Genomic DNA, 19,068 nt, shown 5'->3' with positions numbered 1-19,068 from the left:
CAACTAAATCTTTGAACTTCACTCTTTTTTGCTTCTCTTGAATTTCACATACAACAGATCGCCATTTTTCTCTAAATTTGTATGGAAGTTTCAACACAATGGCTTTCAAATTTGCTGCGTTATCCATCTCTTCCATGTAACTTATATCTGACATCGCATTGCAGCATCCTGTCAGAAACAATGAAAAGGATTGAAGTTCTTCTCCATCTTCAGGTTTGATAGAAGGCCAATGTAGAGCTTTGTTCATGTATGTGACTGCAATCTGATACTCTTTTCCAAAATGCTCTCTCAGAAGCTGCTTTGCCTTAAGATAGCCTTCAGCTGGGTTCATATGTAGACAGCTACGAATCAGTTACTTAAGTTACTTAGGCTTTCCAGTTGTACAAAGTACAAACGGTCCTTATCATCATCAGTACGATCTTCACCTCCATGTTCGAAGGCCCGAATGAACAGCTTATAATCAGGAGGATCTCCTTTGAAAATGGGTATGTCAATTAAAGGAAGCATGGACATTTTGATGATGCTTCAATAAGCACTCACTGATAATGGCTTGCCGCTCCATGGCATTGCATAACGTATCAACTATGTCTTCCTCTGTACCCGAAAAAGGCTCTCTTTGGATGGTGTTATTAGTTGACTGTGGCCATAGAGGTTGAAACAGATTATCAAGCAGACTTTCCTGTTTCGGTTCATCTTCATGAGCCATTTATTCTACCTGACTCCAGGTCTATTTCTTTGTAACCTGTTGACAAAGACCGATTGCTTTCATACTGCTAAATAACTTGAATCTTTGCATCTGATGCTGCAAGAGCAACTTCTAGCTCAAATTCCTCTCTTTTTGCTTTTAGTTCAGCTTCTTGTCCTTCAGTAGCTTGTTTCTTCTTCAATGCAGCCAGTTTAACAAGTAGTGCAGCTCTTTCTACTTCAGCAGATATACGTGCAGAAGCTGTAGATCTGTTATCTACTGATCCATGTTTTTTACGCTTTTTACTTGGAGTCATTGACACAGAAGAAATGCTGTCTTCACGATTCACTTCTTGATCGCACTGTATTGCTTGCTCAGCATTTTCTGCAACCCGTTTCATCCACTTGTTGACTGCAGTAATGAATCTTTCACATGAGGAGGATCTTGGTTCAAACCATTTATGCTGGTCCTTTGCATAATCTTCATCAGGCATAAATTCCTCAATAGCATGATTCGGCTGACAGAAATCTTTATACAAATCTTTGTATTCAGTTTCCAATTTAGTTCGAACAGTGTCAACATGTGCAGCATCATCCACAAGTTGTTAAATTTCCTTGAATTTACTTGTGAGCTGAGCTAATTTTTAAAAGTGGTACAAAAATGTAAAAAAAGGTGGAACTCCAACCATCTCACAGATATGTCCAGGTCGTCCAAAGAAGTTCAAAGAAAAGAAGTCCAAACAGGAGCGTTTTCTGATGAGAAGGGTTAAAGAAAATCGGCATGCAAGTTCACTGCAGTTATCTAAAGACTTTTGTGTTATAAGTTAAACGGATGTTATATAAAACTTGTCTTGTCAATACTTTGGAAATAATTTTTGTGTTCACTGAGATTGTTTCAAATGTTACTTTTCAAAGGGGATGTAGACATTTACGCTGAGCACTGTAAAGAGTCAATACAGATGTAACTCAAAATAAAAGTCTCATAATGTTAATTTCTCTCTGTTACAGAGTTTTTATTTTTTTATTTAACCTTTATTTAACCAGAAAAAGCTCTCTGAGATTAAAAATCTCTTTCACAGGAGTGTCCTGGCCAAAATGTGCAGCAGTACAATCAATTACATCACAGATAAACATCACACAAACAGATTAAAAACACTTAAAAGCAGTTGCATATAGTTAGATCAACTTCCATTTGCCTGATAACTGATTTTGAAATGGTCTAGAGTCAGCAGATTTTCTAATTTTAATTTAGTTTGGAGGAAATTCCAATCAAACGGCGCTGCATACATAAAAGACTTCTTACCTAGCTCAGTTCGAGTAAAAGGAACAGAAAGAGTATAAAAGTTATGCGAACAAAGAAAATAATTCTTGATAATTTTCTGTTGCATAAAACAACAAAGATAAGAAGGCAACAACCCCAAGATGGCTTTGTAAATAATTAAGTACCAGTGCATTTTTCTTCTGGTAGACAGAGAAGGCCAACCTACTCTGTGGTACAAGGTGCAATGATGAGTTGAAGATTTACAATTTGATATAAACCTTAGAGCACCATGATAAACGGCATCTAAGGAAGAAAGAAGATAAGAAGGTGCAAACTGATATACAACATCACCGTAATCAAGGACAGGGAGAAAAGTAGCAGAGACTAATTTCTTTTTTACATTAAAAGAGAAGCAAAACTTGTTCCTGAAATAAAACCCAAGCTTGATTTTCAGTTTATTCTTCAGTTGAGTGATATGAGAGCTAAAAGATAGGGCATCATCAACTATGATGCCTAGATATTTGTACTCTTTTACTAATTCAATCACTGTACCTTGAAAGGTCTGAAGAGATACTAAATTATTTTCAAGTTTTTTTGATTTGGAAAATAACATATACTTGGTTTTATCAGTATTCAGAACAAGTTCTAAATTGTGAAGCCTTAACTGAATAATATTAAAGGCTGACTGAAGCTTAGACAAGGCTTGCTGTCCAGAGGAAGCGCTGCTATACATGACAGAATCATCGGCATAAAAATGAAAGTTAGCATCCTGAATGTCATAATCAAGTTATCCAGAAGTCAGAAGAAGAGGCCTGATCCTGAGGAGTCTTGTGATTCAGACGGTAAGTAGTGTGATCATCTACTGCACAGACTTTCTGGCATGCAGTGTACAGTAGGTTATGACTTAGTTTGTGTATATATAATTGGCGGTCTCTTCTCTTCACACACAAGGCCCTGGCACAAACACAGGCACTAAAGCAAAGGGATCATCCATTAGAACCCACATGGAAAGAACCTATATGTGGATCTATGCGCATATATGAAACCTAAATGCGTATATATGCCACATATAGGCAAAATTGAGGTGCATATACAGGAAATATAGGTCTCCTGTATTGCTTCTTCATATCCACATATAAGCCCTATACATACAAGATATGTCTTCTACATAGCTAATGGCAGGATCTGGTCATTTTGTAGCTCATATCCCATTTTTGACTGTCATACATGATGCTTAGCTCATATTTTCTATTATCAAGGCAAAAACTAAGAATTAACGAAAAAAATTATGCAAGAACTTATGTATGTGCGAACACGTGAAATTGGTATCACATGTAATTGGCATGTTATGGAATTTAACTATGGCAATATATTAACATGATATACAGAGCTGGACAGTAACGGAGTACATTTACTTGAGTACAGTACTAAAGTACAGATCCCTCAAAATTGTACTGACCTCTGTGACGGGAGACAGCTAGCAGACGGTCGGTTTAGCCAGTCTGTCTGCTTCCTGACCTGGGCCCCAGTTAGTCAAGTATAAACACTAAGACTATTTGCCATATTTCTAGAGAGAAGACTGGCGCCACCCCAGGAGGGATGAAGACAATCTCTTTTAAACAGGTCAGGTCTGCCCCAAAATCTCGTCCAATTGTCTATGAAACCTGTGTTATTCTGTGGGCACCACTTAGACATCCAGCCATTGAGTGATGACAATCTGCTATGCATCTCATCACCACGGTAAGCAGGGAGGGGACCAGAGCATATAACAGTGTCTGACATCATGCTTGCAAGTTCACACACCTCTTTAATGTTATTTTTAGTGATCTACGACTGGCGAAGTCGAACATCATTAGCGCCGGCATGAATAACAATCTTACTGTATTTACGTTTAGCATTAGCCAGCACTTTTAAATTTGCCAAGATGTCAGGCGCACTGGCTCCTGGTAAACATTTGACTATAGTGGCTGGTGTCTCTATATTCACGTTCCGTACAATGGAATCACCAATAACTAGAGCACTTTCATCAGGTTTCTCAGTGGGTGCATCACTGAGTGGGGAGAACCTGTTTAATGTTTTGATCGGAACAGAAGAGCGGTGTTTTGACCCACGACTACGCTGCCTCACCGTCACCCAGTTGCCCTGCTGCAGGGGCTCTGTTTCCGGAACCGAACAATGTACAGGAATCCCTGAGCTAGACGCATCCAAAGCCGTATCTAGAGCCCTAACATTCTTACTGTTCTCAATAAAAATTTGGATGCGTGTCTCTAATTCTGAAATCTTCTCTGTCAGCCTAACTATCTCCCTGCATTTATCACATGTGAATCCCTCATCAGCGACAGAGATAGATAAACTGTACATGTGGCAAGAGGTGCAAGTAACAATAACAGGAGAAGCCATTACTCACCTTGCTTGATGAAATATTCTTACTGCAGTTGTTTGATGAACTTGTGAAAAACTGGAGTGAGAGGAGAAAAGAAAACAGCGATAGTTTCGAATGAAAACGCTAATGACAAGCTAACGAGTGCTAACGCTTTGCAGGTGTACTGCACTCACGGATATAAAATAAAAGTGAACGATCAAAGTTAATCTGATAAGATTGATCGATAATATCAGAAATATTGTGTGAATTAAGTTATATTTTACCACTTTAAAAAACAGAGAGTGATAGTAAGATAAAGATTCTAGAGAAAAAATAAAATAATTACAGCTACACGGAGCTACGATTTGCTACAGAAGGCCAACAGGAAGTAGAGAAAACACTGTCCAACAGCAGGTACATATATACGTGCATATATGTACCTATATAGGTATATGTATGCACATATATATGTGTACATATATGTGTGTATATACAGTGTTGGGAAGGTTACTTTGGAAATGTAATAGGTTACAGATTACAAGTTACCCTGTTTAAAATGTAATAGTAGTGTAACTTTTTCAATTACTTTATTAAAGTAATGTAACTAATTACTTTTGAGTACTTTTTGATTACTTTTCTAAATTTGTGAAAATAAAAGAATAATAAATAAAAGCATATACATCAACTTAAATACAGTTATCTAATAAGCATGTGACGTATTCTGTGTAATAAACTCCTGAAACATTGGTGTTTTTTTTAAACTGCTGTCTCTGTATATGATGATAGTTTTCTCAAAATAAGTAAAATGCACATGAAGTGACACAGAGCAGTTCTAGAAATTATGTTTATGTGCTCGTGTACTCCTATACTGAGGCGGCAGAGGTTGAAAACACTGCGAGTTCAGTAGGCCTATGTGTAGTAAATGAAACCATGTCTTTGCCATTAATTTACAGGAGGGGCGGACTGGAAAAAAAATTCTGACTGGAAAATTCAAACTCATACAAACAAATTCATGGACAAAACTATTTTTTGTATGGACCTGACATAAAAAAGGTTTAAATCTTTAATTTGGGGACATGCAAAATAATAAAAAGTTCTCTCCTGAACTGCACCTTCACTTCCATTTTTCTCTTCAGTCTCTTTATTTTGCCCTGTTATCCATCTCTCTTATGACTTTAATACTCAAGATTGAACAAAACTATACTTTACAATACAATACTCTACAATACTACAATGTTTATAGAAAAATCCTAATACTGTACACGAGTCATGTTTTTCCCTTACAAAAAATTACCATGCTTTTATTAGCCTATATAAAAGTAAAAAATTTTTTTTTTTTTTTTTGCAAATGGATTTGTTTTTATTTTTAAATAAATACATTTGTAAAATAATTTAAAATTTTTGGTTATCACAGTCGCATTGATTGATTACGCATTGAGTCTGATCCAAACCGTTTGGCGGAGGCGCGGAGAGCGCGCGAGTCATGACTAACAATTCATGACTTATTAGAGATTTAATTATCAAATGGCGGATTCGCAAATGATCGCTTTAGTACATTCGGCAGGCAATTATACAATAATGATATTAAATAGTGGGCAAAATCGGCTGCCAGGCCACCGGGAATTGTCCCGGTTCTCCCGGTGTCCAGTCCTTGCCTGATTTCCACAGACACGCAGAATGTGCAAGTCATATATTGCATTTTTGGGGCTTTATATTCACAGACACTAGTCGATGTCATGTTTTGATTCAAGTGTACTGACCTACTTTTGATTTAGTCATCCAAAATGTGGGATATTCCGTCCGCGTAAGGCATTCCGTTTTTATGACTGGATTCTACGAAGCAGACTGTGTTTCCACATCCCGGAAATTATTAGGGCTGTATGTCTCAGAATAGTCAGTGCAATTTGGGAAAGAAATCAGTTAAATCTGTATGTGGATGTGTGTAAATATTCAAATGTAATCCCCTTTGTAATCGTAAAAAATTTCATAAGTAACTGTAATTTAATTACTCATTTTTTCTTAGTAACTGTAACTAATTACAGTTACAATAATTTTGTAATTAAATTACGTAACGCCGTTACATGTAACTAGTTACTCCCCAACACTGTGTATATACGTGTACATATATTTGTATATATATGTGTACATATATATGTGTGCATATATGTACATATAATATAGGAAACCGGCCAATTTTCTATATGTCACATATAATAAAAACCTATATACTAGCAACAATGTTCATTTTTGGTTTCATGAATGTCATTGTTTACTAGCAAGAAATACATTTTATATATCTAAAAATTACACTTCTAATTATTGATATCAGAAATACATTTTCAGATATCAGAAGTTAACATTGTCACTAGTAGCAATTAAATTAATACATTTTTCACTAGTAACAAAGTAATTCCTGAAATCAACAATTAATATTTCTGATATCAAGAACTGAATTTGAATGTCGGCCTATGGTGGGATTTCACTAGTGAAAATACAATTACAGAAATCAAGAATTGAAGACTTTACTTGTGGAAATGTAATTGTTGATATCAAAAATTAGCATTTTTATTAGAGAAAATTTAACTATCAAGAATTCATATCCTGAGAATGAATAAAAGTCAGAACAGCTTCAGGTCATTAAGCGCTGTATTGTATTAATAAGATTATCAGTCCACAGTTAGCACAAGAGTTATTGCAGTTGAGTTTGTGGACTGATGTAAAGAAGCATAAATATGCTATGTGAAAAAAAAAAAATTCTACTGATTTATAATTGTGGAGTTTGTATTGTGTTTGTCTAGTATGGCTTACAATAGTTCACAACAAAATGGGTAGTTCACTCAACTGCTCTAATGATAAAACTGAAGATGACCGTGTCTGTGGTCAACTGAGTGGCATCAGTCATAATTGGAACAGCTGCTTTTTTCTTGTCACTTTTGTCTGATTTGAATAATAATAATTATAAGTTATTTATATTATAAGTTTGAGCTGAAATAACCCATATACATGTTGACAGGCTTAAGGGTATAATATTAGATAGATTAAAACACTTGAAAAGACAGAACAAACCTTTATTTTATGCATATAATGAAACCAGCATAATTTACTCTTCAAATTGTAACAAAACAGCCTATTAGGATTTTGCTAACAATAATAATTAGGAAAATAAAAGAACATCTGTGGATGATCACATAAATCTTTAAGAATCCAAATTAAAATGTCACTCCCTTTCTAAACTTAATTTAAAACAGATTAAATCTTGACAAATCCAAGAGTCCTTTCCACTTGATTCCACTATAACAGAAATAAATAATAATTAGAACGTTACTTTCATAAAGATTTCTTTAAAGCTTGTTTCTGCCACAGATTAAAACATTTTAAAAGATAATTTGTTTTCTCAGAATTTGCGAGATATAACGTCAGAATTGTGAGTTAAAAACTCGTAATTAACTTTAAATGTTTAATTCTGTGTTGGAAACGAGCTTCCGTTATTATAATTGTTATTACCCTTAGGCCTAAAAAAAAAAAAAAGTTTGGTTCCGGTTGGTTGTCAGTTGAGGTCATTGGTCGGTAGAGATTTATTTATTTTTTTATTTTTTATTTTTTCTCCAGTGGCAGTTTTACACACACACACACACACACACACACACACACACACACACACACACACACACACACACACACGCGTGCTGATTTTAAATGTGTGTACCGGTACTTTTACGACAGTAATTCTGTATTCCCGTTTAAAGTCTGTTGTTGCCATAGACACGCAAAACGCACACACACAAACAAAAAGCCTTCGCGGGAGTTTGACAGGCGATCTCATAGTAGATTAACATGGAGGATTTGAACTTGAAAAACGGAGTGTACAGACATCTTTTTGTAGTCAAACAACATTCTTTGTTATGTTCATTTATGTGGTTTATTTGATTTTGATGCTATAAATTAACTAGAAGCAAGAGACGATCAGTTAGTTTTAACTGATGATCTAACTTACAGCGATCTGTTCGACACATTCAAGAGCCACAAAACGGTATTTATTGTTTACATTTCTTTAAAAAATGACCACATTTGAAAGGTGAAATAACCAAATGAGACTTTGTTTCATATTAAAAGTAAGCTGGTAATGTTAATGTCCTGTCTGTCAGCATGTTGTCAGTGCCCTCTCTGTTCCGCGATATATTGTTGACTCCCCCCGTGTTTCTCTTAATGTTACGATTTCCAAACCTTAAGTTATAGCTCACTTTAGGAATTGACAGTTAAAGGGTTTTGATGCAATACTTAATGGTTTTTAACGGATTACTTAAGTGTAAAACAGCATTTAAAGGAAACTGTAATTTAATTAACGATGTGTGAAAGACCGTTCTTCCCCAGTCTCATAAAATTCAATTCAATTCAATTCAATTCAAGTTTATTTGTATAGCGCTTTTTACAATACAAATCGTTACAAAGCAACTTTACAGAAAATTATGTTTCTACAATATTTAGTAGTAGCTAGTAGTTTGTGCACGTTTGACAGGATTTTAGAAAAATAAAAATAATAATAATAATAATACAAGACGTAGTCAGCTAGATGATGAACTATCAATATTATTAATTAATAGTAATTATAGGATGCAGTCACACATGTAGCAATAATTGTTAGTTCTGTTTGTTGATTCAAGGTTAGCATCATCTGGGGTCCTCTGAGGGTCAGCATCATCTCTTCTCAGGTGTTCTGGATCCAGACTGGAGCTTGTGTAAATCCTAGTTACCACGGGATGTAAATCCCGTGGCAAAACATAGAAACAAAATAGAGACATCATTAGCATAGCTGCTGATCCAACAAAGTAAAATTAGTTTAACCCAAGCTAAAGAATAAAAATGCAGATGCAACTACACTCACAATTTAAGAGATACATTATTCGAATGCTTGGCGAAAGAGATGCGTTTTTAATCTAGATTTAAACAGAGAGAGTGTGTCTGAACCCCGAACATTATCAGGAAGGCTATTCCAGAGTTTGGGAGCCAAATGTGAAAAAGCTCTACCTCCTTTAGTGGACTTTGCTATCCTAGGAACTACCAAAAGTCCAGCGTTTTGTGACCTTAGGGTGCGTGATGGGTTGTAGCGTGGTAGAAGGCTAGTTAGGTACGCAGGAGCTAAACCATTTAGGGCCTTATAGGTAAGTAATGATAATTTGTAACTGATACGGAACTTAATAGGTAGCCAGTGCAGAGACTGTAAAATTGGGGTAATATGATCATATTTTCTTGACCTGGTAAGGACTCTAGCTGCTGCATTTTGGACTACCTGTAGCTTGTTTATTGACGAAGCAGGACAACCACCTAGAAGTCCATTACAATAGTCCAGTCTAGAGGTCATGAAAGCATGAACTAGCTTTTCTGCATCAGAAACAGATAACATGTTTCGTAGCTTGGCAATGTTTCTAAGATGGAAGAATGCGGTTTTTGTAACATTGGAAATATGATTTTCAAAAGACAAATTGCTGTCCAATATAACACCCAGATTTCTGACTGTAGAGGAAGTAACAGTACATCCGTCTAGTTGCAGATTGTAATCTACAAGATTCTGTGTGGTGTTTTTTGGTCCAATAATTAATATCTCTGTCTTATCCGAATTTAATTGGAGAAAATTATTTGTCATCCAATCTTTTACATTTTTAACACAGTCTGTTATCTTAGATAATTGGGAAGTTTCATCTGGTCTCGTTGAAATATATAGCTGAGTATCATCAGCATAACAGTGGAAGCTAATTCCGTATTTTCTAATAATATTACCAAGGGGCAACATGTATATTGAAAATAGAAGGGGACCTAGGACGGATCCTTGTGGCACTCCATATTTTACTGATGATAAATGAGATGACACCCCATTTAAGTAAACAAAATGGTAGCGATCGGACAGGTAGGATCTAAACCATCTTAGAGCCTGCCTTTGAATACCTGTATAGTTTTGTAATCGATCTATGAGTATGTCATGATCTATGGTGTCGAACGCAGCACTAAGATCAAGTAAGACTAGAAATGAGATGCAGCCTTGATCTGATGCAAGAAGCAGGTCATTTGTAATTTTAACAAGTGCAGTTTCTGTGCTATGGTGGGGCCTAAAACCTGACTGAAATTCTTCATACAGATCATTTTTATGCAGGAAGGTGCTCAATTGAGCAGACACAACTTTTTCTAAAATTTTAGACATAAATGGAAGATTTGAAATAGGCCTATAATTTGCCAGTACACTAGGATCTAGTTTTGGTTTCTTAATAAGAGGCTTGATAACCGCCAGCTTGAATGGTTTTGGGACGTGACCTAAAGATAACGACGAGTTAATGATATTGAGAAGCGGTTCTTCGGCTACAGGTAACAGCTCTTTTAGTAATTTAGTGGGTACAGGATCTAATAAACATGTTGTTGGTTTAGATACAGTGATAAGTTTATTTAGCTCTTCCTGTCCTATATTTGTAAAGCACTGCAGTTTATCTTTGGGTGCGATGGATGAAACTGAAGTGTTAGACGCTGTAGAATCTACATTCGCTATTGTATTTCTAATGTTATCTATTTTATCAGTGAAGAAATTCATAAAGTCATTACTATTTAACGTTGGTGGAATATTTGAATCAGGTGGCGTCTGGTAATTTGTTAATTTAGCCACTGTGCTAAATAAAAACCTTGGATTGTTTTGGATATTTTCAATGAGTTTGTGGATATGCTCTGCCCTAGCAGTTTTTAGAGCCTGTCTATACCTGGACATACTGTTTTTCCATGCAATTTTAAAAACTTCCAAGTTAGTTTTTCTCCATTTGCGTTCAAGACTACGAGTTACTTTCTTGAGAGAGTGAGTATTACTGTTATACCATGGCACAGTACGTTTTTCTCTAACCTTTTTCAATTTGATGGGGGCAACAGCTTCTAATGTATTAGAGAAAATAGTGCCCATGTTGTCAGTAATTTCGTCTAATTCATGTGTATTTTTGGGTACAAATAGCAGTTGAGATAGATCAGGCAGGTTATTTGCGAATCTGTCTTTGGTGGCTGGAACAATAGTTCTGCCCAGACGGTATCGCTGAGACATATAGTTAATATCAGTTATACGCAGCATGCACGATACAAGGAAATGGTCTATAATATCATCACATTGGGGTACAATATCTATAGCAGTAAGATCGATTCCATGCGATATAATTAGATCTAGTGTATGATTAAAACGATGAGTGGGCCCGGTGACATTTTGCTTGACTCCAAAGGAGTTTATTAGGTCAGTAAACGCAAGTCCTAATGTATCATTTGCATTATCAACGTGAATATTAAAATCTCCCATGATTAGCGCCTTATCAACTGTAACTAGAAGGTCTGAGAGGAAATCTGCAAATTCTTTTAGGAATTCTGTATACGGCCCTGGTGGTCTATACACAGTAGCCAGAGCAAGAGATACATTAGATTTCTTTTGCATGTCTGACAGTGTAACATTTAGCAAAAGTATTTCAAAAGAGTTAAACCTGTATCCTGTTTTCTGGGTAACATTGAGAATATCACTATATATTGTTGCAACACCTCCTCCACGACCAGTCTGACGGGGCTCATGCTTATAACAGTAGTTTGGTGGAGTAGACTCATTTAGACCAAAATAATCATTTGGTTTTAGCCAGGTTTCAGTCAAGCAGAGTACATCAAAACTATTTTCTGTGATCATTTCATTTACAATAACTGCTTTGGGTGTGAGTGATCTAATATTTATGAGCCCAAACTTTAAAAATTGTTTTTGTTCATTTACTTTACATTTTTCTGGTTTAATTACGATAAGATTTTTAAGATTTTTTTGATTTTTTTTTTTTTGATTACGATCAAATAAATTTGGGTCGCACATAAATTGACTTAAATTGACAATTGTCTTAAATTGGTCGGAAACCGGAACCAAACAAATTTTTTTTTTAGGCCTTATGAAAATTAACCATGGTTTTACTACAAATAAAACCAAAAAACCATGGTTACTATAGTTAAACCATGGTAACCACAAATTAACCATGGTTTTGCTAAATTAACCATTGTTTAACCATGGTATTTGTCGTAAATCTGTGGTTATACAAGTGGTAGTCAACACGCCAAAAAACCATGGGTTACTACAGTTTTACTATAATAAAACCATGGTTATTTTTCGTAAGGGTATTATCATTATCCTGTTCTAAAGTTGGCTATAACTTCTAAGATAAAAGTACTTACCTTTGTGACCACGTTGTTTTTTCCACAGTTCAGTGTCTCCAAGGCACAATCATCGTCCATTTTAATTATCATTCTCAAAATATCCCTTAAGGCGAAAATACTACCTATAGTAAAAGTATAAGGATAATGTTGACTTCCGGTCATGTTTCCCTGCATTTTCGGGTGAACGTCCATTAGAGGCGCTAAGTGTCATGTAATCTGCCCAGCAACCGGCTTGGTCCTCACAGCGCTGCCAACTTCACCAGTTCAGTGAGTGTCGTGTGTGAGAACATTTGAGCTGATAGTGTGGCTGTATACACCCCTCTAGTGGTCAAACAATTTTTTTCAGCCTTATAGTGTCAGCAGAAATCAGGGTCCTCACAACATGCTATGTGGTCATGGTCCTCACAAGGATAGCTAAACACGTATGTGTGTGTGTGTGTGTGTGTGTTGGTTTTTGTGGTTTACAAGGACTTTTGACCTGAATACGCACCAGCATTACAGGGACATTTGGGTTTATGAGGACAGGGCCCATGTCCTTATAATTCCGACAGTGTAGATGCCTTTCTCTATGTCCCAGAAGCTCCCTCTCAAATTTTCGCGCCATGTCCTAATATACCACAAAACCCTGAAATTTTACTATACACTGTGTATCCTCTGAGCTCGGGAGTGCGCCCCTGCAGCCCGGACCCGGTACTGCATCCGCGTCATCGAAAATTTGCATATTTTACACTTGTGTAAGTTTGTAGGCCGCTGATTGGCTAGATCGGCATCGGAGGGCGGGAAATCGCGAAAACAAAATGGCGGCGGTGGGCGGGGCTACATTCTGCCGCTAATAGCTCCGTACAAGTAAGTTAATGCAGTTTGGTAATTATTTAAACATTTTTTTGCAATAATTTATCGATTGTATATGATTATATAAATGCATAATTATCATGCAATTAAACATATTCCCTAAATATCATCATATAAAGTATGAATGTGACTTCAAAGCTGTAATTACTCAGTTTAAAATCAGTATATTAATGTAACGCTATTAATGTAACGTTTCATAGATGGTTATTTAAATATATTATTATTATTATTATTATTATAAATCCCGTATACTCGTGCTTTAATCAGCGAGGCAAGTGTGACGGTTTGTAACTTCCTGTTTGGAACGGACGCAATCTGTGCACCTGAAGCGAAGACATCTGTGGTGTGAAGCTGTTGGAGACAACTATTATATTAAAGGTTAGTAATACTGCTGTTAAATCGTTTCTCTGAGAGTTTGTGGCTCAGTTTGGCTTGTTCGTGAGTGTCTTCAGTGCTCTTTAGAAAGCAGCTAGCGCGTGATGCTAATAGCACTAGCGTGTTTACACTAAGTGTCCTCTATTAAGAGTAACATCAGACGAGAATCAACAATGCTTGTCAGTTTAACTTCACAACTGTAAATGTAACAGAACAGTCTAGCTATCATAATAATCTGTTGTCATGGCTACAGTCTGTGAAGGGGAGGGGCAGTTCTGTTTAATATTATTACTGTTCAGCTTGCTTTCATTAATAAACACAGAGATGTGCTCTTTTCACTTCCTAATACTTACTGTATATATTAAGTAAAGTCACCTTTATTTGAATAGTGCTTTGTAGAATACAGATTGTGTCAAAGCACTTTTACTAATATAACCAGTCAAAATAGTATATTCAGCATATGCTCAGAATACATCATATTTAACATATATTCTGTTCATTAGAACTGTCATTATTAATTTGCATATTAAGTTGAAAACAAACAAACTTAATATTGTCAGATGGAGGCCAACAGTTCTTATTGTTATTAAAGCAGACACATGAGAGGATGGCTGAAGGTGCGAGGCGAAGGAGAAAGACCAGAATGGGCTCAAGGGCAGGTTCATCACTGATCTTAAAGGTGAGCTAATTTATTTAGTCATCATATAGTCACCATTAAGTTGTCTTAGTTCTTTATATCTTTTGTTGAGCAAAATAAGACATTACTAACCATTTGATGGTTTGTAAATGATGACAGGATTTTCTTCCTATGCCTTTAAAGTGTCTTGTGTACTAAATCTGTCTCTGGTTGATGACGTGTGGTTCTCGTGATGGTTTCACCTCTCTGTTGTTTTAAAGTGTCTCGTGTACTAAAGCTGTCTCTGGTTCTCGTGATGGTTTCACCTCTCTGTTGTTGTGTAGGGAGGGGTGTGTTCAGCTGTACTGACTTTGAGAAAGGAGATTTCCTGCTGGAATACTGAGGAGACCTCATCAGCAAAGAAGAATGTGAGCGGAGGCCATACACTTCAAGTTTTCATGTTTGAGTTTGGCTACAATGGAAAACTCCTCTGGTATGTACACGTGTTTGATCTAAATGTTTACTGATAATTAAATTACATGATTCTAAATGTGTCCGTGGTCATGTGTTTTCAAAGCTTGGTGATGAGTGTTAAATGATTGGTGATCACAGAATATGACATCTGCTGGTCCTAAGGTTTCAGTGCTGATATTGTCTGTCTCTTGTTTAGTGTCGATGCAGCTCGAGGTGACGGTTCTCTTGGGCTTGTAAACGATGACCATATTAACCCAAACAGCAGGATTAAGACGATTCGTGTGGATGGAAAACCTCACTTATGTTTATTTGCTACAAGGAGCATCTGTCCTGGTGAAGAGATCCCATACGATTATGGTGATTCTGATTGGCCATGGAGATGCACGGTACTGACACCTCTATACTGTCAATTCTGATTTATTGGATTATAGTAAAGTTATTAAATGTCAGTTGTTACCAATTAAGTTAATGTTAATGAGTTTGTATGTATTACATTCCATGCATGTTCATTCCAGTATGTCAGGATGTGTGTATGTTTACACCTGTGTTACGAGGACCCTGTTTTATGAGGACCATCATAAGAAGATAGTCTTAACATGGTCTTGATGTCACATTGTGTGTATATTTACACCTGTTTTACAAGGACCCTGTTTTATGAGGACCATCATAAGAACATAGTCTTCTGTGTGTGTGTGTTTACACCCGTGTTACGAGGACCCTGTTTTATGAGGACCATCATAAGAACATGGTCTTGTGTGTGTGTGTTTACACCTGTTACGAGGACCCTGTTTTATGAGGACCATCATAAGAAGATAGTCTTAACATGGTCTTGATGTCACATTGTGTGTATATTTACACCTGTTTTACGAGGACCCTGTTTTATGAGGACCATCATAAGAACATGGTCTTGTGTGTGTGTGTGTGTTTACACCTGTGTTACGAGGACCCTGTTTTATGAGGACCATCCTAAGAACATGGTCTTGATGTTTGATTGAAGAATCTCAAGGTGTTTCTCAATGTCAAGGAAGGATCCTTGGAAGCCAGTATTTCGAGGATGCTACGTCATCGACATCCGTCGAAGGACTGTTCCAATGTCGAGGATCCTCGGAATTTCAACCAAGGACTGAGTCCTTCGTTCGAAGAATATCCCATACACAGGAACTGATGCATATGTGTAGCCTTCGCGCTCTCAAATCACCCACAATCCTATGCGCGCAGCATTGCTATCTTGTTCAAAAATGTCGAATGTTAGCAGAGTCGGAGCGTTAACAGTTTTTATTTACGTTACCAAACATTTGTTATAACTGTAGTAAATATAAGTAAAGTTTGCCAGTACAAATTACTACCATATTGATATTGTAAATTATACAAATACAAATTATGTTATTGATGGCTAACTGAACCGGACCTGTCATTTAACAATTGTTAGCTTGATTGCGTAACCGGCATTTCTTTTACAAATAACTAGTTAAGTTGTCCAAAGTAATTTAACGTTAATATTATACCATTACACCACAGCGTTATTCAAACGGACCTTTTCACTGACGTAATGATGCAATGAGGTGCACTTGCTAGCATGTTCCATTTACGTGTTCTCCGAATGCTAAAGAGGAGCCTCACCTAGCCTCTGAAGGAAGTGACTTGGAAGGGCCAGTCCTGCCAAGGAAGTATCCTTGACATTGAGAAACGCCTTCAGTGTGTCGTTTGTTTGACAAAAGCCTGGTATTTGAAGACCCTAGTTCTCACCATGACATTGGGCTGTGTGGATGTGAATATTAGGCTAAATATGGATCATTCACATCTCATTGTGGCCGTATGATATTGAAAACGTCTAATTGTTATCTTTAGATTAAGTATATTGTAATATAAGTTGGTAAAAAGTCGCTCCCATTGTTTGAAATTGACTTTCAGGCAGTATACTACTGTATTCTGCAGTTTTATCATATTTGTGTCATCATCATTATTATTATTATTATTATTATTATTATTTTGGCTTTTTATTTAAATAACATTCTCCAAGATTGCATATTATTTATTCAAAACATTCAGTATTTTCAAATGATAACTGAGTAGAATCAGTGTCTAAAGAGTCTAAAGAACTCTGAACAAGGAACAGCAGCTATAAAGGTATCCAAGAAGTTCTTGAAATAATTGTGTTAGTCCTTAAAAGAGTAGAACAGATTACGTTGTCCACATGTGTTTCTAAGAGACATTTGTTTGCTGCATTATTGTGGGTGTTAAAAGTGAGTCTTGGTTTCATGCTGTATAACTAACACAGACACTGTGTCTCAAATCACCAGTTTTTCTCATACACAGAAATGCTTGAAATGAGCTGTCCACATTTGTCTAGTTACCAATGTCCCGGTAATAACAAGGATACAAATAGACCAGACGTTTTTCAATCTAACACACTGAGACTCTTCAGTCAAGTCAAGACCATGTTCTTATGATGGTCCTCATAGAACAGGGTCCTCGTAACAGAGGTGTTAACGTGCGCACAACCTGACACACTGCAATATACATGCATGTAATGTAATACTTACAAAGTCATGAACATTAACTTGGGTAACACTTGAAAATTTAAATATTGATTTGAAATATTGTAATCTTGCTTGTAAATTACATTGATAAAATAGAAGCAAGATTATAAAATAATTTAATGTTTTAAATCAGTATTTTATGCACTCATTTATTGTAACAGATGTCTAATTTGATGTTCTTTTCTAGACTTTTCTATAGTGTGCTTGAACCGTCCACTGTTGAAGTCAACACTCTGTCCCAGTCAGAAGACACAGACGTATAGAAGGTACTACGACTGATTGATTGATTGATTAATTGATTGATTTAATTTAAAATATATTTTTTTATTTCATGTGTCAGTGATCAGTCAGTGTTTATGGACTCCAGTATAAGTGCATTATCAATTTGTACAGTGCCTGAATCCTTTGTCTGCAGTAGAATGTTTATTTATTTTTTATTTCCGTTTCCTTAATTTCAGGTGACTCTGAAGAAGGACCGGTTACTATTGGATGATCCGGACTGTGTTGAGTAGGTAATAAATGTGCATTGCATATTTTATGAAATGTTAAATTGATGTTGTAAGTAGTGCTACAACGATGCGTCGGTGTCATCGATTACGTCGACTACAAAAATACGTCGACGACCAACTTCCTGATTCAGGTCTCTGCTGCAGATGTGATGGAACGACCACAGCAGATTCGGCGATTCTAAAAGTACAAACTGATGTGATATTATTAAGTGTCTAATAAACGAGACTTGCTCATTGCATGATTCTGATATTCTTGTAAAGATTACAAGTTATTGGTATGATCACCTGTAGCGGCTGAAGTAAGGATAAAATAAAGTAAGTCTGTGTTGGTGCGGGTTTCGAACAAGCGATGCGGTCGCATACTGCGCGCCGACATTGGAAATAACAAACTTGAGCGCGCAAAAGACGCGATATGTGAACGGCCCCTTAAAAGACAGCGCGCCGCGAGACAACAGTCACAGACCACCGACCCAGAATCAGCTCCAGATCTCTGGAAACCATGCTAAACCATAGCAGAACACTGACTACATTTTATGGTTTATGATGCTAAAGAACATTTCATGACGTCTCGGACAACTGTAAATTTGTGGCTACTGTGGTTTAATTAGAAGCGCAAATGTAAACTCATATTTACCATAGTAAAATAAGTTTCTTTGCCTCTTTATTTTTGTATACTGTAAAAACTTCAACCACATTGGTTGAAAATGAATAAAGGTTGAAATATTATATTAGAAGTTGTACTTATAATTTTTTGTAAAGTTATCAAAAGGATTCATTAGCTAATCAAAAAAATAACATTAGATAAATTATTTATTGTAATAAAAATAATCGTTGGAGTAGTCGACTAACAGAAAAAATAATCGTTAGTTGCAGCTCTAGTTGTAAGAAATCATCTTTACATGAGCCTGGCTTTTTTTCATTGTTTTCAGATGTCACCTGTCAAAGAGCATGTGCTGAATGAGGAGCAGAGCGTTTGTGCCCCGCTGAAGGAGTTAAAGAGGTATTCACATGTTTCGGATGAACTGTTATTTGAGTGCAACAGTGAATGCTCTGAAGTCTGATGTCTTCATGGGCTGTGATATACTTAGCTGTTACCAAATGTACGTAATTTAATGACCTGTCATATCAACACCTTCTGAGCGAATAGAGATAGACACGAGTGATAGACACGAGTGTACTGTATAAACACCTTCTGAGTGAAT

At 36.3% G+C, this 19,068-nt stretch overlaps 2 long non-coding RNA genes across 2 annotated transcripts; both read left to right on the top strand.

The window, feature by feature from the left end:
* Nucleotides 1-12,929: 12,929 nt before the first annotated feature.
* On the top strand, nucleotides 12,930-14,364 carry LOC132105710 (uncharacterized). The gene is made up of 3 exons (XR_009423982.1): nucleotides 12,930-13,346; nucleotides 13,620-13,730; nucleotides 14,323-14,364. It is a non-coding gene; the product is annotated as an uncharacterized LOC132105710 (long non-coding RNA).
* On the top strand, nucleotides 14,359-18,862 carry LOC132105668 (uncharacterized). Its single transcript, XR_009423978.1, has 3 exons — nucleotides 14,359-14,406; nucleotides 17,816-17,869; nucleotides 18,796-18,862. It is a non-coding gene; the product is annotated as an uncharacterized LOC132105668 (long non-coding RNA).
* Nucleotides 18,863-19,068: the final 206 nt, after the last annotated feature.

The sequence above is a fragment of the Carassius carassius genome, chromosome 1, assembly GCF_963082965.1.
Source record: "Carassius carassius chromosome 1, fCarCar2.1, whole genome shotgun sequence".
NCBI classification, from domain to species: domain Eukaryota; kingdom Metazoa; phylum Chordata; class Actinopteri; order Cypriniformes; family Cyprinidae; genus Carassius; species Carassius carassius.
Note: the sequence above shows the minus strand (reverse complement) of the source record. Positions and strands in the feature narration are given on the sequence as shown.